This window comes from Ranitomeya variabilis, chromosome 6, assembly GCF_051348905.1.
Source record: "Ranitomeya variabilis isolate aRanVar5 chromosome 6, aRanVar5.hap1, whole genome shotgun sequence".
Classification (NCBI taxonomy): domain Eukaryota; kingdom Metazoa; phylum Chordata; class Amphibia; order Anura; family Dendrobatidae; genus Ranitomeya; species Ranitomeya variabilis.
The window spans coordinates 511,179,945-511,206,302 of record NC_135237.1 but is presented as its reverse complement, the minus strand read 5'-3'; the positions used below and the strand labels follow the sequence as shown (position 1 = coordinate 511,206,302).

The 26,358-nt window shown below is 42.4% G+C and overlaps 1 long non-coding RNA gene across 3 annotated transcripts in view; it reads left to right on the top strand.

Moving 5' to 3' along the window:
* The window catches only part of LOC143781452 (uncharacterized), a 48,087-nt gene extending 22,104 nt beyond the window's left edge, over nucleotides 1-25,983 (top strand). The window contains exons 1-3 of one of the 3 annotated variants that reach the window (XR_013216716.1): nucleotides 22,713-22,781; nucleotides 24,924-25,124; nucleotides 25,551-25,983. This is a non-coding gene — a long non-coding RNA (uncharacterized LOC143781452). Of the gene's footprint in view, nucleotides 1-22,712; nucleotides 22,849-24,727; nucleotides 25,125-25,550 lie in introns of those variants that run through there. The other 2 variants (XR_013216715.1, XR_013216717.1) reach the window with 2 other exon arrangements.
* Nucleotides 25,984-26,358: the final 375 nt, after the last annotated feature.

Here is a 26,358-nt window from a genome sequence, read left to right as displayed (position 1 = left end):
TGTGAACATCCCCTTTAAGAGAGGACCAAGTCTCTGTGAGGTAGCGTATCTTCTCAGCTACCAGTCCATACTCAAAGGTTCCAGTGCGGTATCTTCGCAAAGAGTCTTTAAGTAAAACCAGTAGGAAGCGCCTTTAAGAAGGTGCTAACTATTTACAAGGAAAAGTTTGTATCATGCGCTGTTCATGATTTCAGCAGTTCTTTTAAATAACGTAGAAAAATAGAAAACAACCAAAAACAATAGGGATCCCGGGTCAACAAAGGGATCCCTTTAAAAGTTAACCCTAGACGGGTTCAGCAGCAAAAAACAGGAAACAACCAGTTAAGAACTATTTACATTTGTAAAGCAATCATGCTTACTCATTTTTCAGAATCCCCCACGAGGCGCCACCTGGCGGGTGAACCCCTGCAGACCAGGTCCCAAGTCCACTCCCGCTGCCAGGTACACCCCATGGGTTCGGGTCTGTTGCACAACCAGGTCGTGTGCGGTGATCAAGGTCTGCGTTCCCACTTCTCTCTGTGCGGGCACAGCAGGAACACCGGTCACAGACCGGTCACACGGTGACACTTTGGCTACAGGGGCCGGTTTTTCCGGCACCTTGGGCGGGGGTTCCATTGGCCTCTTCTTGCGCACATTCAGAGCGAACCACCCCTTCTCCCCGAAATGTCTGGTGTAGATGACACTGTCTCCCGGGTAGAGGTCTCGATCGGGGTGGCCCTCCCTGAGGTGCGACTCAACATCCCGGCGGTTAACAAAGACCTCCGCGTATAACCCCGGTTCTTTAATAAAGCCCCAGCCTCCTCGGAGCTTAAAGGTGGTGACGATGCCCTGCCTGCGCGGGGCCTGGTGAGCGGTGGGGTCCTTGCGGGCCCGATCCTTTACTGCCAGGTCCTTCTGATGGTAAGCCTCCATCCCAGCCCGGTACGCCTCGTCCTCTTCCTTCCATTGCTGTTCCAGCTGGGCCTGGTATGTCTCCCAGCTCAGGGCCTGCACCATCTCCCCTTCCCGTGTCTCCACCCCAGGGAATCCCATGAGGTCGGGTCCGGGGTTCACCCAGCGGTATACCGTGCGCTCCGCGCGGGCCTCGCAGGACAGGGTGATTGGTGTGATCGGGGCCCTCATATGATGTTCCATGCCCGTGGCTTCCTCCCAGGGCAACAGACGTTGGAGCTTATGAGTCCCAGGGGAAGGGGGCGCTGCAACGGGGCCTACTAACACACCCTCTGCTGGCGGGGCAGGATCGGCGGACTCACCAACCGGTGCGAGTTCACTTTCCGCGACAGGTCCCGCTGGTTCCTCCGGTGAGGTCTCCGATGTCCGGGAACTCTCTGCCGGCACCACTGAGTGCGGAGCCTGGACCCTCACATTCAGTTGGAGAAGTTGGTTGAATAAGTCCTCCATCTCGGCTCTCAGGAATCTGGTGTTGTCCACGGAGGACGGGCTGCTGTGCTCATCCGGGTAGTCGGGGGAGATTTCCACTTCAACCCCGCTGTCGGGTTCAGAGCTGCTGGCCATGGCGTCCTCCACGTGGGTCGCTTCCTGGTCTCTTTCCCGCTCTCTCCTTCGTGGGCGGTGTCGTTTTCTCGGTCTCCGCCCTCCATTGAGGATTAGGAGGCGGATCTCTGCTGCTGACGGACACGTCCTCACCGTGCAGAAATATTTAGACTGGGCGGCCATTGTTTTTCGCGCTCTCCAGCTTGCCTACGCCCACTCCACGCCCCTCTTCTCTTCCTGCGCTCTCCTCAGCGCTGTAATGGCGGCGGATTTTGGCGCAAACTTTTGGCGGCAAGTGACAATCCACAGTCTTTGCAATAAAGTACAGTCCAAGCACAGTAATTCACAGTTCCAAGGCACACATGACCTGATTCTTCAGGCTTAAGTAGATCCTGTTCGTGACGCCAAGTTCTGTAGCGCCCCCACTGCCGCAGGGCCGAGGGGTACCCGGTACCGGGCCTGTGAGTCTCTGCTCTGGGGTTGTCACGGTGGCTAGGCCCGGTCCGTGACCCTGCTGAGGGGCGTACAGTAATCAATGTAGGTGGTAGTGTTGTAACGGTGCAGTTGTGGGGTGCAGGTCGCGGTAAATAACGAGGACACCAGGTTGCAGTCTCTTTACCTCTTTACTGGAGATCTCTGAGTCCTCAGTCCAGAATACGGTTCACCAGGCTGCGCAAGTCCGGCCGGTCCAATGGCACCTCCAGAGTTCACTTCACAGGTGGAAATCGGTGCCTTCCTTCTTAGCGCTATGTGTTGTAGTCCTTCCTTGCTGTGCTTACGGAAAGTACCCCACAACCGTTGTGTCTGTTTCTTAAGTTCCCTCACAACTCGATTAAATGATGTTCTTCTAATCTTCCGTCCCTTCCTGATGTTACAGTTAGAACGGCACCCGTTTGTCGGATAGGCCTGGAGTTCTTCCGGGACCCTAGAGACGCCCCTCTCCCGCAATTGCCTCCCAAGACTTCATAGGTGATATGTGTTAGACAGCCCGCCTTAAACTGACTGTCCTGCCGCTGTTTAGAGTATTGCTTGAAGCTGAATGTTATAATACTCCCTCGGCGTTCCGGCCACCGGTAGTGCGCCTCAGTAGGGTGTTGCTACGGTCTTACAGCACGACCCCTACTGGAATTCTCCTATTGCTTGATCTCGTTTCTCACTCAGCACAATCTATCTCGCTTCTAGTCCTTTCTTGGGTCCCGCCGCTTCCCGGAGCTGGCGCGGACCCGTTACGTTCTTTCAAATGCCAAGCCTCTGTCAGGATCCCACCCCTGACAGAGACCCTACTGTCTCTTTTTCCACAACACCCTCTGCCACTAGGTGTTGCTTCGTCCAATCCAGTCAGCTTTCTGATCTAACTTCCTGCCTGACCCCCAGTTTACCCACTATGGTGGGGAGTGGCCTAATGAATAGCACCCTTAGCTCCCCCCGGAGGCCCGGCTGTGAAATGTATTGGTGTCTGTGATACCTGATCAGATGAACTCCTTCAGTGCCATCGGACGCACCATGGCTCCCCATAGTGGCGGAGCCACAGTACTGCAACGACCAGGACTCTGGGGCGCTGCAATACACATGGGAAGAAGGAATCAGTATCACCATTACACACTGAACGGGAAACCACTGGGTAAATCCGACAAGGAGAAGGACTTGGGGATCCTAGTTAATGATGAACTTACCTGGAGCAGCCAGTGCCAGGCAGCAGCTGCCAAGGCAAACAGGATCATGGGGTGCATTAAAAGATGTCTGGATACACATGATGAGAGCATAATACTGCCTCTGTACAAATCTCTGGTTAAACTGCACATTGAGTACTGTGTACAGTTTTGGGCCCCAGTGCTCAGGAAGGATATAATGGAACTAGAGGGAGTACAAAGGAGGGCAACGAAATTAATAAAGAGGATGGGGGAACTACAATACCCAGAGAGATTAGCAAAATTAGGATAACTTAGTCCAGAAAAAGACGCCTGAAAGGCGATCTAATAACCATGTATAAGTATATAAGGGGACAATACAAATATCTCTCTCAGGATCTTTTTATACCAAGGAAGGTGACGGTCACAAGGGGACATTTTCTGCGTCTGGAGGAGAGAAGGTTTTTCCACCAACATAGAAGAGGATTCTTTACTGTTAGGGCAGTGAGAATCTGGAATTCCTTGCCTTAGGAGGTTGTGATGGCGAACTCAGTCGAGGGGTTCAAGAGAGGCCTGGATGTCTTCCTGGAGGGTAACAATATTGTATCTTACAGTTATTAGGTTCTTTTGAAGGACGTAGATCTGGGGATTTATTCTGACAGAATATAGGCTGAGCTCGATGGACAAATGTCTTTTTTTCGGCCCTGCTTGCTAACTATGTTATGTTAGTTTAAAGATCCTGCTGGAGGGAGCTGTACAGGAAGAGGAAGGGGGCTGATGCTGTGGGAGAAATAAGAATTTGATCCCTTGCTGATTTTGTAACTTTGCCCACTGACAAAGACATGAAGAGTTTATAATTTTAAGGGTAGGTTAATTTTAACATTGCGAGATAGAATATCAAAAATAAAATACAGAAAATCACATTGTATAAGTTATATAAATTTATTTGCATTTCACAGTGAGAAATAAGTATTTGATCCCTCTGGCAAACAAGACCTAATACTTGGTGGCAAAACCCTTGTTGGCAAGCACAGCAGTCAGATGTTTTTTGTAGTTGATGATGAGGTTTGTGCACACAGGTCAGAAGTAATTTTGGCCCACTCCTCTTTGAAGATCATCTCTAAATCATTAAGATTTTGAGGCTGTCACTTGGAAACTCAGAGCTTTAGGCCAGGGTCACACTTGCAAGTGCAATGCGAGAATCTCGCTTGAGTCTCTTGCCTCAATACCCGGCACTGCTGCTGGCACTCAGGACCGGAGCGCTCAGCTGCATAGCAATACATGCAGCCGCACGTTCCGGTCCAGAGGGCCGGTGGCTGTGCCGGGTATTGATGCGAGAGACTCATGTGAGTTTCTCGCATTGCACTCGCAAATGTGACCGCAGTCTAAAACTCCGAGTTGAAAAGTGACAGCCTCAAAATCTTGGGATTGCCCTTTTTTTTGCAATTTTACCGCACTAGGGTTTTTGTTTCCTATTTTCCAGTACATGATATGTTAAAACCAATGATGTCGTTCAAAAGTACAACTCGTCCCTCAAAAAACAAGCCCTCACATGGCCAAATTGACCAAACAATAAAAAAGTTATGGTTCTGGGAAGAAGGGGCGCAAAAAACGAAAACGCAAAAAATGAAAATACCTCTGGTCATGAAGGGGTTAAGTCTGTTATTAAGAGTATTAATCTTTGCATTGTGTATGTTTCTCCAAAGACGATTGCACATATTTAATGACCTGCTTGATTGCAACTAATTCAGACTCTTCCTGTTTAATAATTTTTTGCTCTGTATTAGTGAACGCTCACTTAATATATTATTCTGTGCGATTTGATATTCAGCATCGTTTGAGGCGGTGACCATTTTTTTCATATATTTTAAGTGTAGTGAGATGCCACCAGACTTTAAGTTCTTTGGACATTTTTTGCTCTAATTCCATCATGAGATCCTTAAATTCAACACGTTCATGTCCAATGGCTAGTGTATTATCATTGAATATTGTAGCCAGTTTATTTAGTCTGGCAGTGCAGTCATCTATATCACATAATTTATTCTTGGATATTTCTATATTAAAATGGAGAAACTAACATGCCAATACGATATACTACCTAGTCCTGGTGAAAGCTCAATCCAGAAACTCTGATACGAACAAAGAAAAAACATTTTTTTGCAGATCAGCTTACCAATTAGTTGGGCGTAGTGGAAGTGGAGTACTCAGAAGCCACGCACGGGTTGCCGGATGAATTTGAAATTATATTTTTTACGTTCCTATTTGGACTACTTGAAAATCTGCTAGCGCTTCCCGTGCTGTTAGCAAAGAGCAAGGAGAAAGATTTCATCATAATATCAAGGAGATGGAACGACGATAATAAGATAGATAGAACGTGAACATGATGGGAGACTAGAAGCGTTCTTTTTTAAATCAGGGCACAAGAAAACATAAGAATCAGTCATTGGATTTGAAAAAAATTTCATAAACCCAAATTTTACATACCTAGGTGTAATTTGTCATGTGTTGTTGTTCATCTGAGATTGCATTTATCTTCATTGTTTTAATGACCTAATATGTAAAACCGTAGATTTCAAAGTAGGCATACATTAAGCAAATCGCTTCGCATAGCGGCCAGGTCAGTATTCCATGGCTACTGGACAGGAGAACTGCGAACCGTCTTCTAGCCTGGCATAACTTCATGGTAGTGGTGTGATGAATGCGCTACATTGCTCCAGTCCAACAGTTATAGAATACTGATCTGGTTGTTGAACTTGGGTCCTGCAAATGTATTCACTCATTTCTATTATACAGCATATATTCTCATACACTTATATACACTATAGAGATATACAGTGGGGCAAAAAAGTATTTAGTCAGTCAGCAATAGTGCAAGTTCCACCACTTAAAAAGATGAGAGGCGTCTGTAATTTACATCATAGGTAGACCTCAACTATGGGAGACAAACTGAGAAAAAAAAATCCAGAAAATCACATTGTCTGTTTTTTTATCATTTTATTTGCATATTATGGTGGAAAATAAGTATTTGGTCAGAAACAAAATTTCATCTCAATACTTTGTAATATATCCTTTGTTGGCAATGACAGGGGTCAAACGTTTTCTGTAAGTCTTCTCAAGGTTGCCACACACTGTTGTTGGTATGTTGACCCATTCCTCCATGCAGATCTCCTCTAGAGCAGTGATGTTTTTGGCTTTTCGCTTGGCAACACGGACTTTCAACTCCCTCCAAAGGTTTTCTATAGGGTTGAGATCTGGAGACTGGCTAGGCCACTCCAGGACCTTGAAATGCTTCTTACGAAGCCACTCCTTCGTTGCCCTGGCAGTGTGCTTTGGATCATTGTCATGTTGAAAGACCCAGCCACGTTTCATCTTCAATGCCCTTGCTGATGGAAGGAGGTTTGCACTCAAAATCTCACGATACATGGCCCCATTCATTCTTTCATGTACCCGGATCAGTCGTCCTGGCCCCTTTGCAGAGAAACAGCCCCAAAGCATGATGTTTCCACCACCATGCTTTACAGTAGGTATGGTGTTTGATGGATGCAACTCAGTATTCTTTTTCCTCCAAACACGACAAGTTGTGTTTCTACCAAACAGTTCCAGTTTGGTTTCATCCCAAAACTCCTCTGGATCATCCAAATGCTCTCTAGCAAACTTCAGACGGGCCCGGACATGTACTGGATTAAGCAGTGGGACACGTCTGGCACTGCAGGATCTGAGTCCATGGTGGCGTAGTGTGTTACTTATGGTAGGCCTTGTCACATTGGTCCCAGCTCTCTGCAGTTCATTCACTAGGTCCCCCCGCGTGGTTCTGGGATTTTTGCTCACCGTTCTTGTGATCATTCTGACCCCACGGGGTGGGATTTTGCGTGGAGCCCCAGATCGAGGGAGATTATCAGTGGTCTTGTATGTCTTCCATTTTCTAATTATTGTTCCCACTGTTGATTTCTTCACTCCAAGCTGGTTGGCTATTGCAGATTCAGTCTTCCCAGCCTGGTGCAGGGCTACAATTTTGTTTCTGGTGTCCTTTGACAGCTCTTTGGTCTTCACCATAGTGGAGTTTGGAGTCAGACTGTTTGAGGGTGTGCACAGGTGTCTTTTTATACTGATAACAAGTTTAAACAGGTGCCATTACTACAGGTAATGAGTGGAGGAAAGAGGAGACTCTTAAAGAAGAAGTTACAGGTCTGTGAGAGCCAGAAATCTTGATTGTTTGTTTCTGACCAAATACTTATTTTCCACCATAAAATGCAAATAAAATGATAAAAAACAGACAATGTGATTTTTTGTTCTCAGTTTGTCTCCCATAGTTGAGGTCTACCTATGATGTAAATTACAGACGCCTCATCTTTTTAAGTGGTGGAACTTGCACTATTGCTGACTGACTAAATACTTTTTTGCCCCACTGTATATCGATAGATAGGTTTTGTGTTACTTGGGCACCCCGAGGCACATCTCTGCAAGAAATTTAACACAACTGGAAATGCACTTCAATTTTTTTCTTTCATTTTCCATTCTGTTTTGTTAATCTATTGTTTCAATGAAAAAAAAATATTACGTTTTCCATAAAATTTATATTAAGGCTTTCTGCTTTGAGATATAGTCATCTAACCAATCCTGATTATCCACTGGGAATAAAAAATAAAAAAAAAACCACACATTGAATTCGCTACAGGCAACAATGAGTAAGCCACTCTTCATTTATTTCATTCGACTCACACTTTATCTAGAAAATGAGAAAGAGCTGGAAACAAATATATATATACACTATACATTTAATATATGGATTGTCAGGTTTTCTTCCTATAAATGTGGTGCAATAAATAACTGAAAAGGGCTGATTCCTGCAAACTACATCATACAGATATCATGACACAGACTTGGATAAATTATTACAGATTTAAATAATTTTGCATGTACTTCCTTAGGTTAATGTAGGTACCTGGTGCAGATATCAAGTTTAAAAATAATTCCTAAAATATTCCATTTTGTACACTAGATATCAGAAGCGTAATTATAAGTGCAAGGGTTGCAATTGCAGCCTGGCCCTGAAGTCAGGGGGGTCCAAAAGGCTCCTTTGGCCCATATGAAAAGACTAATAGTATTAACCCCTTCACGACATGCGCCGTACTAGTACTACATATGTCGTGTCTCCCCCTTTGATGTGGGCTCTGGCGCTGAGCCCACATCTTTCCTGGCATATGTCAGCTGTTTTGAACAGCTGACATGTGCCCGGAACAGCCGCAGGTGGAATCGTGATCCACCCTCAGCTATTAGCCCATTAAATGCTGCTGTCAAACTCTGACAGCGTCATTTAATGTGTGCTTCCCATCATAGTGCTGGAAATCCGCTCATCGGTGACCCCCATCACATGATCGCGGGTCACCGATGGGTTGGCATGACAACCAGAGGTCTCCTGCAGACCTCTATGGTTGTGAATGCCGGATTGCTATGAGGGCCACCCGGTGGTCTGTTAAAGTGAGAATAATAACCAAAGAGCTTAAAATGTACAAAATATATTTCTGACATTTTAAAAAAATATATATATAATATGTGACCAATATAGTTGCACTTCTGTTCAATAATAGTTATAAACTCCATTTATGGAGTCTGTCAGCTTCTTAATCTGTTGACGATCAACTTTTTGGGCAGCACCAACCACAGCCTCCCAAGACACTGTTCAGAGAGTTGACTGTTTTCCTTCACCATAAATCTCCTCTTTACAAAGGGGCCACAAGTTACCAATTGGGTTTACTTCAGGTGAGGAAGGGGCCAATGTCAGTATTGTTTCATCTTTAAGGCATTCACTGGCATCCGAGCAGTGGAGACTTCGATGCTGCGATGGAGCATTGGCCTGCATACAAATCATGGTTTTCGTGAAAGATACAGACTTTTTGCTGTACCCCTTCTTGAAGAAAGTGTCTTCTAAAACCAGGCAGTAGGTTTGGGAGCTGATTTTGAGTCCATCTTGAGCCAGAAAAAGTGCAACAAGCACATTTTTATTATTACCAGCCCTTAGTAGTACCCCATCCCCACATTGCTGGCATCTGAGTCAAAGTGGAGATCTTTGCACATTACTGATCCAGCCATGGGTCCATTCATCTGATCCGTCAAGAGTCACTCATCTCATCAGTCCATAGAACTTTTGAAAAATCTGTTTTCAGATACTTCTTGGCCCTGTCTTGACATTTCTTCTGTGTCTTACTAAGTGGTGGTCTGGTTTCAGCCTCCTTTATCTCAGCCAAAGTGTCTGAGCACTGAACATCTTGTACTTCTTGGCCTCCACTGGAATATGACACCACTGTAGGATTATGGCTTACTGGTCGCTTCACGTTTCATTCTTCAAAAATCTTTGGGAATTAATGTGCATCATTTACGTGAAACAGAGGCCAGGGGGGTAGTCGTGGCTAATGGTGGCTGCTCTGTTACACCCTGGCCCTCCTTCTCATAAATACATTGTCCCTTTTGTGATGCACTTGGTGATCCACTTACTTGTACATCAGGGTCCACCTCGATCCGCTGGGGCTTCTTTCTTTTAAGCACCACGTAATGACAGGCAGAGTCCAGATCCAATTTCAACCAAAACAAGTTTACTCAACTTGTTCAGTTTAGTCACAGAAACAGCATAAGGTTCTTCACAATATATCACTATTCTGTTCCCTATGCTATCCCTCACCCCTCCAGGAATATTGCAGGGTTGTACCGTCACCTTCGGTACCATAGCTTTCTGACTGGTCAGACTAACCCGCTTTAGGAATTGCCTGTCCGCTTCGCATCGGATGTTTAGGGTTGTTCCCACGAAGTTAGCTGCTACCATATTGATGCTTCCCTGTATTCCTCCACCACCGAGTGACTGGCAGCCCATAGGCCCTGGACGGCTGGGTTCCCCAGCTTGAATGTTACAGGACACAACTGTCCTGTCCTGCCTCCCAGCCCTTACTCCTCCTCCTATCTAGCTAAATCCTATTGGTCTAACTTATTCCTATCTTCTCTATTGTGCCCCCTAGTGGGCTAAATTCTATACTTTCCCTGTATCTACTTGACACATCAACATCTGTACATTGCATTACAACACATATCAAATATACATGACATTCCACAGTGTCACATATCAGATATACCAGCTTTGCAGGGACTTGGGCAAGGAGTGTGGGGCATGAACTAGCCCACGTACCCCTTACATACGCTACATGTTTTTTTGTGATCCTGCTGACTATTTGCAACAAAACAATATTTTTTTACTTTTCTGAGTTAGTTAAATCTGCTTCATCCAATAGGCATTCGGGATTATACAGATTAGAGTTGGAAAAAGATGATATGGTCAAATTACTCACTGCCTAACAATTGTGCACAGTGCATAGACTCAGTTAGCAGAGACATCTCAAATTTAGACAACAGGGTCATCTGGTTATTGTTATAGAAAAGAGCATTTTTTGGTAGCTCACAACTCTACAGAGCCACTGACTGCTGAGATATTAAAGTAATCCAACAGCTTTCTCTCCTGAAACTTCCATACACAGGAACTGACGAAAGAACTGGAGTTCCGAAACGCACGTTGGGGTGCACAATATCAAATACTTGGCAGTCTTAAGGGTTACTCCCTCATCTTTATAAGTGACTTTTGAACGTATCTGCATATAGCACCTTAATATAGCACTTTATTTTATGCACCCATGCACTTCTTTTATAGCCATTTTTCCTGCACTTGGCCTACCAGTATAAGGTTATATACACATTATATGCACTTCATACACTTTGTACCATATGGATCTCTTGATATAATCATTTCACTGAGTGGCATGTGCAATATATGGTTTCCTTTGATACTAATTTAGTCCTTTGGGGTATACTATATATAAAAAACTTGACCTACCGCACGCAAACATTTAAATGTTTCTATACATGAATTGAATTGTTAATATATTCTTGATATGTGCACATATATATATTATATACTTATATTATATATATTATATACTACATACACATATACTTCTCATGTACAGCACCATGGAATAATAATTTAAATATTGTATATTTTAATTGTTGCTCTATTGCTTTTAATAAAAGATATATATACATATATATATATATATATATATATATATATATATATATATTTTTTTTTTTTTTTTTTTAAACATTCCCTGTTTTGGTGGTTCTGGTTCTGTTTATGCTTGGAGCACGGTCCACAGGTATGCATGGGTAGGCCGAACATGTGTGTGTTCTTGCTTGGAAGGGAGTAGTAAGTCACTGTTAAACTCTTAGGAGGCTTTTGTCCTGAAAAACAAAAATAAAAAATACCAGAAGTTGGACCTCCAGAAATTAATAAGTGCAATATGCTACATTTACTGGGAGAGGAATAACGCTTTAATATAATAATGGTTGAAATAAAAAAAGAAAGATTGCACAAATTTACACAGCTATACATAAGGACTCAGGAACATCAGGGCTAATCTATGCTCACTTTTAGAGGAGGCACTGTCCTGGCACTGTCCTGGCTCTGTATCTACTGGATCGATCAAGGCGAGGTGGCTTATTGTGCCCCTTCCACAAATACTCAACACCCATAGCACATGCTTTTATTATCCCTCCTCTTAGCTACACCCCTGAGGGACATTATAATGTTTTCCTTTGCTTTTAATAGACAAAATGCACAAATGGTGGAGAAAAGTTGAACCTGATGGACCTACAGTGGGTACGGAATGTATTCAAACATTTTTCACTCTTTGGTTCATTGCAGCCATTTGGGAAATTCAAAAAAGTTCATTTTTTTCTCATTAATGTACACTCTGCACCCCATCTTGCCGGAAAAAAAAAACAGAAATGTAAAAATTATTACAAATTTATTAAAAAAGAAAAATCACATGGTCATAAGTATTCAGACCCTTTGCTCAGACACATATTTATGCAACTATGTAACCTATGTAACTATAGTTCTGCATTTTTTCTATACAGCACAAATTATTCTTCAGTGTACAACAGAGACACAAGAGCACAGACATTGTTCACATGGACCTACAGGACTAATGTGAACATTTTCTTTGTGCTGTTGGAACTATGAAATATGTCAGTGCTAAATACAAAAAAAGAAAATGCTAATATTGTATGTAAAACAGTGGAGATTTTTCCTAAAATTTTATAATCACGGGACATTCAATTAAGAAATTTCTAATTGTTTTTCCATATGTTAAAACCCAAGGACAATTCTGTGAAATGGACCACAAAAGTGGTCATATTTACAAAAACATGCCCGAATGTGATAATTTTAGGGGTATTCTCAAATGATGGTTAGTATGAGACTATATGGCTCCTTAGTAAGGAATCATGCAGGCTTCATGTGCTGGCCAAAATCGGATGCCTATGGAGGCACATTGGAGGTCATATGTATCTAGACATTATTTGTGAATCTGAAGTATATGGAGGTACAGTCGAGGCCATATACAACTATATAACACTAAGGAAACAGAACTATAATATGATAGTGGTTATGAGCCTAAGACTATATTTACATAGGCTAAAATTGCAGCAAAAACCATGGCAAACAAAAAAGCATAATTTTATATTTTTAAAGACAATGTGTCATCAAAAAATGACTTATTGTTAAAATCAGGTTTTTTGTTTTAAATGTAATTTTTTTAAGCAACATTTGTTTTACATTTTATGATCTTTCTAAAAGTAAAATTCTACATATTGCAATTTGAAGAATAGCCACTGGGGCTAACGCAATCCTATACATCCTGTCCTTTCAGGAAGTCCTCATGTACATTGGCAGCGGTAGACTGACTGTGACCCTATATTTTCTATCGAAGCATCTAATGATTGTATACAAAAATAATTGTGAAGTGAGGGATAGCAATGCGGGCTGTGACATCACCAATTATGATTGGTGTTATCAGCCGTATGGAGAAGTGTTACTTGTCATTGCAATTCTGCCTCTGATGATAATGAGCTCATTGAAAATTCTTCCTAAAAAACAAGAATAATTTAAAAATAACCAGGGGTATAACAATCGTAGTCATAGTGAATTTGACCGCGACAGGGCCAATGGGGGAGGTCCAGCGCTATATTCCACTCCAGTTCCAAACTATTGCAGCGCAGAGATCCTATGGCTCCTTGTCTGATACTTACTCTACTGCCATAGGTCTATCGGAGTCCTGCAGCTGCAGAACATGTTGGCGTCGCGTTGCAGGCAGGGTGTGTAATGTGTCACTGGGGTGATGTCATTGTGCTGCCTGCAACATGACGTTTCGTCTGATAGGCCTGCAGACTAAGTAAGTGTCGGGCAGGGAGCCAACCAGCAAAGAGAATGAGAAAGAAGACAGCCGCTCTGCGAAGGAGTGGGCACAGGTGAAAATTTAGGTTTTTTTAATAATTGTGTGAAGAGTACTGTGGGGGCAGACTGCAGCAACATAATATGGGTATTACTTCTACGTGGGGACCATATAGGGGCAATTATCATTTATGGGGGCTACATAGGAATACGATATTACTATATGAGGGACAGCCACATAGTGCACATCATTAATGTATGGGGGCCATATAGGAGTACAATATTAATGTTTGGGCATTGTGTCGGGACAATATCAATGTTTGAGAGCAAAAAATGGGAATATTACTAATATATTGGGGTCACAAAGTAGGATGTTAGGCTACGTTCACATTTGCGTTGTGCGCCGCAGCGTCGGCGACGCAACGCACAACGCAAACAAAAACGCAGCAAAACGCATGCAAAACGCTGCGTTTTGCGACGCATGCGTCTTTTTTTTGGTTGATTTTGGACGCAGCAAAAATGCAACTTGCTGCGTCCTCTGCGCCCGGACGCGTGCGCCGCAGTGACGCATGCATCGCAAAACGCAAGTGCAACGCATGTCCATGCGCCCCCATGTTAAATATAGGGGAGCATGACACATGCGGCGACGCTGCGGCGCCTGACGCTGCGGCGCAGACCGCAAATGTGAACGTAGACTTACACTTGCATGTAGGCATAATAGGTGGACATGGGTGCCACAGTATGGGCAATTCTACTGTATTTGGACAAAAAGGAGATACAAGCATTACTACTGTATTAAGGACAGATAGGGGAACATCACTACAGTACTGTGTTGTATTTTTTGAGAATACTGTTACTGAGGTACTTAGGCACAAAAGGTCTTGGTGTAAATATGGGGGTGCTTTAGGTGCATTTTGCAAAGACGACTCCTGGGTGGAAGAAGTCATTATAGCAGTCTGTTCCAAAAAAAATTGAAACGTGAAAATGGAATTACTTAAATTGGAGATGTCACTAGTGAGTATCTAGAGTTACCTATGCTGTAGAATAATTTTATGGGGGTAATATTCATGTTAGTACAGTGATTTTTATTATTAATCTGTATGGTGATATTATTGAGTCACTATTTGGTCGAAATATGTGGCTATTATGTGACAGTATTATTTCTCTCTTGTATGTGGTATTATTGGAATACTGGTCTTGGTACTGTAAGGGGATGGGAAGTTAAAGATGAGGTTCATCAGAATTCTACGGCACCTGCGACCAAATGTCACCATTTGATAAACAAGCCAAACAAGGTGGAACCGGAAGATGGAGGAAGAGTTTCTGAGGAGAGGAAGTTCAAGAGAGCACCTGGTTAGATGGTAGCTGATGGATAGTTACCAAATATAAAAGGGCGGAGCAACAAGGCAGGAATTAAGTTGGTGCCAACCAGTGTGAAAGTAAGAACGTGTGAACGGTGGAATGCAGAGTTAGAGCAACCAAGAAAGGGCTGGGGTTGGAGACCAGTGGAACATTGTTGGTCAAGCACTGAAGTCCGGACTACGTCGGTCAAGCCCCGGAGCCCTGACTCTGCTGGTAAAGACCCGAAGTCCAGCCTCCGCATGTTAAACACCAAAGGTTGAACTCTGATCCTCCTACGGGGCCGAACATCTGCTGTGGTGACCAGGAGATGCATGTGAACCGGGCCATTACTTACAGCATCAAAGCACGGTACAGGGTGTTGGATGCGGCTGTGCAGAAGAAGGAACAGGTGCAGGTGAATGTGAGGAGCACATATAGAGTACTAATTTACTGGCTACCAGAAACTTGATGCCTAGCTGAAAATACCAGTGACCCCCTTTAGTGACAGTATAAGAATCGAAACTGCTTGAAGGACACATTGTAGTGACAGGCTTACCATTGTGAGCACCAGCCATGAAAGGTAAAAAAGAAGGACATTAAAGTGCCTTTCACACCGTGAGATAGTTAGCTAGAATATGATATTGAAACTGTTAAATTGCTGTTATATCCATTTCTGCCAATCTTGTGTGACTTGATACTCTGTATCCAAACAACTGACTGATTTCCTAATTAACACCTTCATTTTCATGTTAGGAAAATAAATAACTTAGTCGGTTACTTTCGCCTCATCTCCATTTGCGTGTTGCATCCTAGTAACCTGTTCAAAATACAGTAGACTTTGTTCAGTAACAGCATGAAGATATTTGTTATTTGGTAATTATTTAACTCTATTATTCGAAGTATTACTTAGGAAAAATATGTAAAAAATTAAATTAATTTTCTACCGCATTTTTTATGGGGCCTAACATTAAAGGGGCCCACATACCTGAACAATATGCTTGTGAAGGAAGGGGATAGTCCAAATATTTCTCTGGGGTCCATAGGGCACTAGTCACACTATTTAACATGACCACAGTGCCCAATCTGCAAATGCAAGTTTCCCCCAAAAAATATTTTTTAAACTACATTCGTTCTATAAGTTTGTTCGTAATCGTAACCCTAATATGTATGTAAGTTGCAACAGAGCAGGAAAAAAAGTTAAAAACTTACATTCACTTTACAGCTGACCGCCTTCCATCCAGTCCTCATCTTTCCACCATTTTGCTGCATCTGCATCCCCTTCAACTATAGGCTAGTATTTACGGCTGTGTTTAGGCCTCGGAAGTCACAGTGTATCATAAGGTTGCAATATAAAAATGTGTAGAAGTGTTGATGTCGTGATCTTCTGACATACAGTGACCTCTGGGTCCTGGACATGGCCAGAAGTCTTGGAAATGCGGTGCACAATGGCAGAAAGAAGAGGACCAGGCAGGGAGCAACAAGGTGGCTAGAGAGTTGAGTAATAGGATATTTTCTTTTTTTTTTTTTTTTTAAACCAGTACCATTCCAGCCCCCCTGCTCCTGGCCGCCTGCTCTTTTTTTTACCATCGCTGAGCACTCCACAGCTTTGGCCTTAATACTATAGGCCAAGACTCCTGGCAGCACCCAGGCCGGAGCTCACTGTGCATTATAAGGTTGTGATGACGACGTGACCTTATGCAGAGCACTAAGCTCTGGCTTTGATCCTTGTGATCCTCCTTGAGATGGTTCTACTCCTTCATTGGAGTCCAGCTGTGTTTAATTAAACTAGATTTGGAAAGGCACAGACCTGTCTATATAAGACCTCACAGCTCACAATGCATGTCAGACTAAATGAGAATCATGAGGTCAAAGGAACTGCCAGGGAGCTCGGAGATAGAATTGTGTCAAGGCACAGAACTGGCCAAGGTTACAAAAGAATTTCTGCAGTACTCAAGGCTCCTAAGAGCACAGTGGTCTCCATAATCCTTAAATGGAAGACATTTGTGACCACCAGAGGTCTTCCTAGACCTGGTTGCCCAGCCAAAATGAGCACCCATGGGAGAAGAGCCTTGGTGAGAGAGGTAAAGAAGAACTTCAAGATCACTGTCGCTGAGCTCCAGAAATGCAGTAAGGAGATGGAGAAAGTTCCACAAAGTCAACTATCAGTGCAACCCTCCACCAGTCAGGCCTTTATGACAGAATGGCCCGATGGAAGCCTTTCCTCAGTGCAAGACATATGAAAGCCCTCATAGAGTTTGCTAAAAAACACATGAAGGACTCCCAGACTATGAGAAATAAGATTCTCTGGTCTGATAAGACGAAGATAGACCTTTTTGGTGATAATTCTAAGCGGTATGTGTGGAGAAAACCAGGCAATGGTCATCACCTGCCCAATGCAATCCCAACAGTGAAACATGTTGGTGGCAGCGTCATGCTATGGTGGTGTTTTTCAGCTGCAGGGACAGGAGGACTGTTTGCTATTGAAGGAAACATGAATGCGGCTGGCCAAATACAGAGATATTCTGAATGAAAACCTCTTCCAGAGTGCTCTGGACCTCAACTTGGCCACAGGCTCACCTTCAAACAAGACAATGGCCCTAACCACACAGCTAAAATAGCAAAGGAGTGGCTTCACAACAACTTTGTGACCATTCTTGACTGGCCCAGCCAGAGCCCTGACCTAAACTCAATTGAGCATCTCTGGAGAGACCTTAAAATGGCGGTCCACCAACGTTCACCATCTAACCTGACGGAACTGGAGAGGATCTGTAAAGAAGAATGGCAGAGTATCACCAAATCCAGGTGTGGAAAACTTTTTGCACCATTCCCAAGAAGAATAATGACTGTACTAGCTCAAAAGGGTGCTTCTACTCAATACTAAACAAAGGGTCTGAATACTTATGACCATGTGATATTTCACTTTTTCTTTTTTAATACATTTGCAAAAATATCTAGATTTCTGTTTTTTTCAGTCAAGATGGGGTGCAGAGAGTACATTAATGAGAAAAAAAATGAACTTTTTTGAATTTACCAAATGGCTGCAATGAAACAAAGTGAAAAATTTAAAGGGGTCTGAATACTTTGCGTACCCACTGTATACACATAGGATAGATATAAATATGTCAGTGACATATATAATTAGTACAGTGCTTGTGTAGTTTACTGCACATGTATCTTTTTACTTTACTTTTTTTTTATTTTTTTTAGCCAGCAGAAGGAAAGCGGGTAGCTGGGGGCAAATGTTTATAGCCGGAGAAGGGGGTAATACCCCTGGAGCTTCCCAGGCTATTAATATCAGCTCACAGCTGTATACTTAGCCTTTCCTGGTTACTAAAATGGGGGACCCCTCAAAAAAATGATGTAGGGTCTCCTTATAATTAATAATCAGCAAAGGCTAGGCAGACAGCTGTGGGCTGATCTTAATAGCCTAGGAAGAGGCCATGGATGTTGGCCCCCTTCTATACTAAAAATATCAGCTCTCAGCCACCCCAAAAAAGGCGCATCCATAAAATGCACCAATTCTGGCACCGCGCTTCGCTCTTCCCACTTGTCTTGGTGCGGTGGCAAGTGGGCTGATAGTTGTAGGGGTTGATGTCACCTTTGTAATGTCAGGTGACATCAAGCCCAGAAGTTAGTAATTCAGAGGCATCTATAAGACACCCACATTACTAACACCATAGTCAAATTGTAGAAAAAAACACAAATCCAGAATAAAGTCCTTTAATTCAAAGAATGACACAGACTCCTTTAATGAATCTGCATTTACCAAAATCACACATACTCACGTCATCGCCCAGTCCACTGAGGCCATTGTCTTCTGTAACAGAATTAAAATGATAAACAACCATATTCCTCACCTGTCCGTCGAGAAGATATTAGTCCATTTGTCCCACGATGGGTCTAGCTCTGCTACATCCAGATGGCAGGCTGCATTGTTACATGATGCGACCATGCAGCCTACTATCTAGCAGAGACACTGAGTGGCGCGTGCTTGTAAAAATCAGATGGCACTCACATGGTCCAAGTACTATGCTATTTTTTTCTTGTACCCATTGACTTCTATTGGTGAGTGCGATCCGATTTGCACATACAGTCGCAACATGCTGCAATCTTTTTCCAGTCTGATCGCGATCTGATCCTAGTTGGAAAAAAAAATTGCAGATGAACACACAATCACAGAATAACATTGGTCCAAATGCATTCCGATTTTTTATTGGATTGCATTCGTCCAATTTAATCGCAAGTGGGAGTGAGCCCTTATATTGCTGATTCATAGGGTATTACATCTTCTTGGGTACATTTTGTTGCTATAAAAGCCTCAAAAAACTTGTAAAAAAATGTATCGGTATTTTAATGCTCACCTATAGACTATTTTGTGATCTGGCGTACATTTCGTTGGTATATAACCCTCAAAAAACTTGCTCAAAATTTATCGGTATTATATCGCTCATCCATAAAGTATTACATATTCTTCCCTCAACCCTCAAAAAACCTGTTAAAAAAATTAGGTTGTGTGCAAGCATTGCAGATTTGGTGCGTTTTTGTTGTGTTTTTTTCTGCACAGATTTGTAGCAAAATCTGATGCCAGCAAAATGAATGAGAAATTTGACTTGCAGATTTGGTGGAGAAAATAACTTGCTGCATGTCATTTTTCTGTGTGTTTTTCAACATTCAATTCACTGAAATCAATTAAAAACACAAGCAAAAAACACGTGCTTTTGCAGCTGCATTTTTCCTGCCAAGAGATTCAGAAATTTTACTCCACGTGTGCACATACCCTTATCGGTAGTATATTGCTCATCCATAGAGTATTCCATGGACTGGAGAACATTTCTTTGGTACATAACCCTCAAAAGTGCATAGCCTTTATGAGTCTAGGAGACCAATACATGGCAATTTGAACAGAATGTGTATGAGACTCTCATTTAGGTCTAATACAGGGTGTATCTGAGTACGGCTACTTTCACACTAGCGTCGGGAACAACCCGTCGCTGTGCGTCGGGCCGAGGTTCCCGACGCTAGCGTGGTCTCCGCCGCACAACGGGGGCAGCGGATGCATTTTTCCCACGCATCCGCTGCCCCATTGTGAGGTGCGGGGAAGTGCGGGGAGGTGGGGGCGGAGTTCCGGCCGCGCATGCGCGGTCGGAAAAAGCGGACCGTCGGGAGCAAAAAACGTTACATGTAACGTTTTTTTCTCCCGACGGTCCGCTACCACACGCCCAAGCGTCGCAAAACAGACGCAACGTTTGGCAATGCGTCGCAAATGCGTCGCTAATGTTAGTCTATGACGAAAAAACGTATCCAGCAAGAACTTTTGCTGGATGCGTATTTTCGGCAAAACTACGCATTTGCGACGTATTGCAGTTAACGCTAGTGTGAAAGTAGCCTACCTCATTTTTGGCAGTTCTTGCTTCCTTCAGAAATTACATTGAAATTTCCAATTTTTTTATTAAAAAAATCAATTTTGGTTTATTTAAATTATAAATTTTTTACGTACTTTTTAAATGTTGCGTTATGTCAAGTCATTATACAGGAAAAAATGTTTCTTAATTTTTATTTCCTGTAAAATGCAATTTCTCTTCGATTAGGAATGTTTTATTGTCAGTCCATAAAGTGGAGTAAAAGTGTGACACCATTGTCCTCAGCAGCTATCTGGGAGTCTGAGATGCTTCCAGGGGTCTTCCCCATCCTGTTCTCCATCCCATCCATTTGAACATTTTCAGTGCCCCCTCCAGACCTCTTTGTGGGGGTCTACCAGAAAAAAAGTTTGGTTTTCCCATTGACTCCCATTATACGCATTATTCTAAATGAGCGTGCAGGTATTAGGAATAGCTCGGTACGAGTATCCGAGCATTTTAGTGCTCACTCATCCCAAGTGAATTTTTTTTTTGAACATCTGAAGTTCGTAACTAGATGTCATACGTACGTTGTAGGTACATAAGTTGGGACTACAAAGAGAAAAAAACAACCAGCTCACCTGCAGCAGCATGTGGCATGCAGAAGCACGGAACCGGTGCAGTCACACGTGCAGCAATCAGAAAGGAGAAGTAAAAATTTTTGTTCCAGCTTCTTTCAAAAGTGTGAATTTAATTTATCAAAAATTAAAAATAAATGATGACAAATAATCATGCACACATCATGCGTGGAATTTATTTTTAATTTTTGATAAATACAATTTTGGACTTTTTAAAGAAGCTGGAACAAAAATTTTTTTTTCTTCTCTCTGATAAATTGGGAGTGCCTGTACAGATTGTAATATGAAAATTAAAATGAAAGCAATCTTTTATTAAATGCATGCAACACTGAAAGCTGATTTACACAATAAGTTATTTTCTGATCGTTCCATTTCACAACAAGACTTTTTTTTTTTTTTTATGGATTTTGTGCAAAATAAAAACAACTGTTAGATATCTGAAGCCAAAAGTGTTCAAAATGTCCAATATGTTTGTATTCCTTACCCTACGACTAAAGCAGATCTGTACCGTATCATCACAGTGATTGTCATGCACAGGCTCAACTTCACTTTTTGTTTTTTTTTCTTTTTTATATGATATTAAATGGAAATAGATATCTCCCCGTACTAGATCTGACATTTAAGTTGCTGAATGTCATTGTTTGCAGAGGATGAAATGTTTCAGAGGCAGAATACAAACAGCAGTAGGTTACAAATGTGCCTTGAGATAATAATACTTCTGGAGATACCTAGAAAAAAAATGGCTTTTTGTACATGAATGTATCTTTTATAATGAGAAAAGGTGGATTTGTTTTGTTGAAGTACATTTGGTTTGGCTTTTTTTCTTGTCGATTTCACATTGAAAATTAGTTAGCGATTGTGCATCTTGTTACCGTGCAGAATAGATGAGAGATTGGAAAACTTAAAGAAAAACTACACTTTTACTCTTTAGACACTTATAGAAATATCCCATTTGTCTGCCTTAGGCCACGTTCACACATTCAGAATTTGGTCAGTATTTTACGCCAGCATTTGTAACCAGGAGTGGGTGAAAAATACAGAAGTGCTGTTGTGTTTCTATTATACTTTTCCTCTGATTGTTCCACTTTGCGTTTTGGCTTACAAATTCTGATGATACTGACCAAATAGTGAACATGTGAACGAGGACTTAGCCTCTCAAAGACATTTCTGTTTTAAAATAGCAGGAAGGGGGGACTTCAATCAATAAATTGCAAGCCATGTAATAACGTGGATGTATCAAACCCACTGAATCAGCAGCCAAACCTTGTGACCAATTCTTCACAGTGGCTCACAGAGTCCTAAGAGGCTGGCCTCACATTATGATATCCTCATGGCCTAAATGACCAATTGACCATGGGATGTTCTTCGAAGCACTTCAATCTTTTCATGACCAAGGGGTTTTTTGGCTTTCATGGCCAGAGTAAAATGTTTCCTTTTGTAACACTACATTCTAAAGGTCATTTTTTTTTATTTGTTAGACTACTCCAAAACATTTCTATTTTTTTTCACAAGACCCAAATGGCATTTTTATCATTTAAAATGAGAGATGCTATTGGTTTTATTCAGAGACAAATGGTCATGAAACAAAATACAGCATATATGTTGTTTAATTTTCTCATGTTTTAGTTTAAAGAGGTGGTCTGAAGGCAAAGCCATTTTCTTCCTAACTCCCTATCTATTGGATGCCATAATCTAAGCTATTTTCTAATTACTCGCTTTAAATTATTCCCTACCGTTCCCTATCTACACAAAGTGCTATTTTATTTTTTTTCCCTGCTTTCCATCTGATGCTGGGATACTCAAATGAAGCGTCATCAGGGAGCAGAGGCCCCGACCCCCTCACTGAGACGAAACGTCATTAGTGACACTCATTTCATGGGCTAGTCCCTTCTCTGAACACTGTGTGCTATCCCTTCTCCTGCACTTTCCCTTAACTTGTGTATGTTGTCCATCCCCTATGTAATGTCTAATTAAATGTATTTTCCTTCCTTTACATTTTCCTAGGATAAGTCATCAATATCAGATCAGTGGAGGTCTGAAGCTTGGCATCCTATTAAATGGCTGATACATGGTACTGCAGTTCAGCTACAACTGAAATACAATAATAATTCCAAAAAAGTATAAAGAAAACTGAGCAGGTACAAGATTCAAAGAGATCTGTGGATGATGTAGGATGTGTCATCCACATCAATCAGTGATTCTGTACATAGAGCAGGCACCGAAAAAAAGTCACCCATTGGACTGGACCGCACCGTATGCCAGAAGTATATAAGGTTTTTTTGGTATATACAGGGGGAGTTCATGGCTTAGATACAGGTCAAAAGACTGCAGTAATAGAGCAGATATAGGTAGTAGCTTTACTTTATAATGGGAAAATCTGCTGATAAGTCCCCTTAAAGAATAATTATCTTAGGGAGACTGGTGAAAGAGAGTCCACAATTGCCACCCAATATTTGTGTGCTTTTTGGGTTAGCCAGTTTATTGCTACTTTTGTGGGTCCTATACTTCCCTTTTTCTCTGACCTTAGATATATTTTATATACTATCCATTGGTGAATGGAGCAGTAAATAAAATAATTTACAGCCTCAGTTTACAAAAATAACCACATTTCCAATACATAACAAAGTAATTCTCAAAACCCTCCTGAGACACCTAGATTACTCGCATGCTTTAAAATGGTTAGGCCCCAAACAAAGCCAAAAATGAGTTTGATTTCAACCATTTGTGAGATAGCGCTACCTGAATGGGTTGGGGGACACTCACTTGGAACGGGATTAAAGCACTCAGGCACGATTTCTCCACATAAACAGTCTATCCGGTTTATTAAGACTCATAAACCGCAGCACAAACAGTTCATTATTTACATCAACGGAACACATTAACTACCGATAGTCTGTTCCAATGGCAGATACGTCTCTGCCTGTAACCCCCTTTATCTGGAGTTACCTTACAGGAGCTCCGGCTCTCCACACTGACTCCTGTCAGTGCTGGTTCCCAGGGGAAAGCTGCCTCACTGGGGTCACCATCATTGTGACCAGGGCACCTCAGATAGTCCAGACCCACAGTGGGGACTGTAGCTTCCCCAACACAGTAGCCGTCCCAGGCTCTGCAGATACGGCCTCTACGTGCGCTATTCCGAAAGTCCAGTCCCAGGCACTTCCAACACACAGGCCATCAGTCCATGGTCTCACCATGTGCTTCCAGGAATCCCGTCCATTCCAGGACATTCCAACACACTTACCATTCAGTCCATAGCCTCATCAGGCGCTTCCAGGAATCCAGTCCATTCCAGGACATTCCAACACACAGGCTACATAGTTGTAACCACTCCCATAGGTGGGAGGTGTGTGTGGCTAGTTCGACCCACCCAGCTCTCAAACTACCTGCAAGCATCCCTCTATAAACTATACAAATACTTGTGGGACTACGGGTCCCAGAACAACAATACTACAGGCTTACAGCGCAGGCTCCCTCAGTGACACATACCAGCCATTTACAATCATGTCGGACACTGTTTCATTATCATCATTACAGATACGCCTCCATGCGTATGCTGAGCACACACAGCACCCCCCGGCTGCAACATGGGCCACTGCATCACACATTGCAGACAATTCCTCACCTCTACATGTCTAAAGTAATCTTAACTGTGTGCCATCTTAGGAGCTATTTCCTTATGTAACGCACCTGTCCTGGATCTGTGCCTTGCATCCCTCACCCCTATCCTGTTGCTGAATTATTTGCTGCTCTATACACCTTGAAGTGCTTAGCTACTGTCTGCAGTCTCCTGGACATCTCACTCCTCCCCGCAGTTTCCTGCATCCCACCTATCTGCTTGTGGTCTCCTGGACATCTCCTGCCTGGGGTTTCTTGCATTTCCTTATCTTACGCACCTGTCCTGGATCTGTGCCTTGCTTCTCTCACCCCGATCCTGTTGCTGAACTCTGTGTTGCTCTATATATCTTGACCTGCTCAGCTACTGTCTGCAGTCTCCTTGACATCTCACGCCTCCCGCAGGTTTACTGGATCCCACTTATCTGCCTGTGGTCTCCTGGACATCTTCTGAATGCGGTTTCCTGCATTCCACCTGCCTGTGGTTTCCTGCATTCTGCCTAACTACCTGACATCTCATAGATGTCTCCAACCTGTTTGTGGTTTCCTGCATCTTGCCTATCTGTTTGCAGTCTCCTGGACGTCTCCTGTCTATCTGCAGTTTCCTGCATCATACTTGCCTGTGGTCTCTTGGATGCCTGTGGTTTCCAACATTCCGAATGTCTGCAGTTCTCTGGACATTTCTTGTGTACCTGCAGTTTTTATGTCCCTCGGCTGTCTGTGTCCCCCACCTATCTGCTGCACCGACGCCTGTGGCCGTGTCCCAACTTGGACCATGGACTTGGAGGATCTCTCTCACCAAGTAAGTCTAACCACTTACTTGTAAGAGAATGGTTGTTTAACGTGAAAAATATAGAAAGATGTAATTGATTTTCTTTTAGTTGAGATAAAACGTAATCATATCTGACTTTACTTTTCCCATGGCAAAATCTAATACTGTACTGTAATAACCTGGCAAAGATGATGTGGCTCACTGACACTTCCGCCGGCATCTAGCACCTGGAATACATGTCCTAATACTGTATCCTCAAATTGAAATCTAAGTAAAAATCAAAAATAAACCTCAATATTCAGCACATCCCTATTGAATGTTATACTGTAATGTTATATCTGTACATTCATAGCCTTTACTGTGTCTTATAATAAGTTGGATTCCATCTAATAGTTAACTAGTACGGTAGATTTTTTTACAGATGTTGTTTACCTGTGCTGTCTTATCTTCACACAGAATTCCTATTTCACATTATTATTGACATTACTTGACGGTATAGGTTGATTTGTTTGCGACGCTCAAGAAAGAAGTGATATCCAGAAGACGACACAGTTTGAAGACACATCTCGGAGAATACAAGGCATTCTGACATTAATCTGAGTTATAAAGAACCGCACTGCTACATGGTGGCAGCAACATCTGAAATGTGTTGATCTTTGTGATTTCTTTTTTTTTTAAAGTGATCAAATACTAAAGGATCAGAATAAGCAGCGAATAAGTATAACATCACCATAGAAAGTGAATACAGAATGAATGCAGTAACAGAGGAGGGATGTCAGCATTTTCAGATAAAGAGTCACAATTGAAATTTCTGAAACAAAACTTTTTGCTTTACACACTACTTCTTGTTACTTGTCAATTATTGTTTGCTGTTTTTTCTTATTAAATAATTAATGTAGGAACAGTGTGTTCTCAGAAAAATACTGAAAACATTGTTATATAAACTTACACATACACAAGCAGCTTAAAGAGGCTTTATTTGATGGTTCATTGATTGTCTGTCCTTAGAAACTGCAAGTACTATGGGATTGTGCCAGGATAATCAAAGAAATCCTTCAGATCACAACAATCTAGGGGTCAGACCCTCACAATCACATAATACATGGTGCTTAAAAAAAAGCCTATTCTAAATACTGAAACCAAAAAAAAATTGAGCCAGAGCATATGTTGATATATATTCAATGAATATGTTTGTATTCATACTCTGGCCATAATGAGGTGAATTACAAGAGTTAGGTACCGTCCCGATTGAGGTACACCTTGT